This window comes from Octopus sinensis, unplaced genomic scaffold (genome assembly GCF_006345805.1).
Source record: "Octopus sinensis unplaced genomic scaffold, ASM634580v1 Contig17546, whole genome shotgun sequence".
Classification (NCBI taxonomy): domain Eukaryota; kingdom Metazoa; phylum Mollusca; class Cephalopoda; order Octopoda; family Octopodidae; genus Octopus; species Octopus sinensis.
In genome coordinates, this window is record NW_021835148.1 from 7,223 (window position 1) to 9,439 (window position 2,217).

A 2,217-nucleotide genomic window follows, 5' to 3' on the forward strand; every position below is an offset into this window, starting at 1 on the left:
ATATATATATATATATTAGTTCAAAATATGAAGTTGAGAACGCATTATGTTTTTAATAAATAGCTATTTCTTAGAAACTTAATATTATTTATCTATCGTTATATTCCCAATTATCAGACGGAATGTGCAAAGCGTCATGCATATGATCCTACTCAATAGTTGCAAAGATATATTGCCATGAGAACGATATCCGTCTTGAAGAGAAAATAAATAGCAAAACCAGCTCACATAGTAGAGCGACTTATTTAAATTTTGAAGCAATTTGAGGAAGAGAAAAACGAATCATTAAGGAAAAGCAGCATGAAAGCGGGCAAGCGTGGAATGGAGATCTAGACGAAGGGCGAGAAGCAACATAAGGCGGCGAGAGGGAGTGGAAAGACCGTAATATTTGGAGTGAAGAGAATCAGAACAGATATGCCGGACGGAGGAAAGAAGGGGCAATGAAAGTAAGTATGGTAAAAAAAATTGCACGACTGGTAGTAGGGAAATGTAATTTTTGTTTAATTCGTCTCAAAGTACGGACCGTGTAGTACTTATTGATATTCCTGCTTTTTCCAAAAGTATATACTTGAAACGTACCAGATAGCTAATCAACCCACAACGAAATAATCGATTAGCGTTAGGATTTAAGAGTAGGTTATCAATCATGGGTAAAGTTTAGGGTTTAGAGAGACATCAAAGCTTACAGTCCTCAGATAAGGCCTTACCTGACATATAGGATATAGTGCAAGATTTTGCTGTAAACACGTAGAATGAGTTCTACAGGTCATTGTTATAATAATCGTTAAATAAAATTTGGGGAACAGAAAAAAATTAATATTTGCACACAATGTTTTGCGGAATCATAGAAATCCGATATATTTAAAAAAATGAAATCTGAAGAGATATTTCGGTGTGAAATAGACTTTTTTCAGTTGTCTCAAACTATTTCTGTAATTTAAATAAATCGCTTTCAATGTTAGCATTTATACCTTCCTCGAGTTTTCAAAGTAGGCAAAACCTACAAATCAGAAATGTAAATATAGAACGAATCCCTAATGGAAATCTTAAAATAAAAAGCACGTATTGAATAAAGGCCTAACGACATTACCGGGGCAGCCCATCGTCCATGGATACACAGAGAGATGTTCAACTCAATCATAACCTCCAAGCATAAGGCGTTAAATACAGATAGAAAATTAGGCTGGTGCTCCAGCATGGCCTCAGCCCTATTGCCGAAACCATTAAAAGGATATAAAAACAATATGAATTTTTTCCGAGCTCTTTCATTTGAAATGCCTTTTTTGATAAAAAGCCTCCAAATAACGTTTTTAGTTTTATGATACCCACTCCATTTTGAAAGTGCTACAGAATTTATCCTTCCATGAAAATTACCTGTTAATGTAGGTTATATGTACTATTCCTATTCTTTTTTTCTATATTTTGCATCATTTTCAAACCATTTAAAATACGGTCAGCGTGTTTTGGCGAAAAATCATGGTAACGAAATAACTTCAAGATATCAATATGCGGGAAGATATTTGTGATTTTAAAAAAATTTCAATATTCACAAGCGTAGATAAGGTAAAATAACTCTGAATATGAAGTTGGACATTTAATATTGATAGTTGTATAGATATATTGAACATGATTACTCCTAAAATGTCGGAAATTGGATTATCGGTTACAAAATCCACATGATATTTTTGTACGTGCTTTAACGTCTTCGGTCAATCATTTTCAAGTCATGTGTTTCGTTCCTTTAAACATTATTTTGTTTTTCCTTTTCTTCCATATCAGTGTCTATCAATACTGGAAAAAGTATAAGTGTTTTTGAAGGGAACCTGCATCTCATCGACAACTATGATTGTCACACGCCGATGACTGATCAATAACCAGAACCTTGAGTCCGTGTGTATCATAAGTTTAAGACGGGAAGGATGGCTTCCCTTTGCAAACACTGATAGGACACAGAAATTATGTCTATGGCCAGCTGGAGGAGGTGTCCTCCTGGGGCTACAAACTACAGTAGCATCCACCCTTAGGTGTTAGCCATATTTAAATGGCAAATATACGTCACGAGGTGTTGTAGCTACTGTTTATAACTCGCTCTGAGATTTATTTTTATTTTATTTTTCTTGACATCAAATTGGTAATATATACAATATCTAATCATTCTACGAAGCTAACGTAATTTCTACTCATACTAATTATCTTACAGTCTTCCGGGTGTAAACC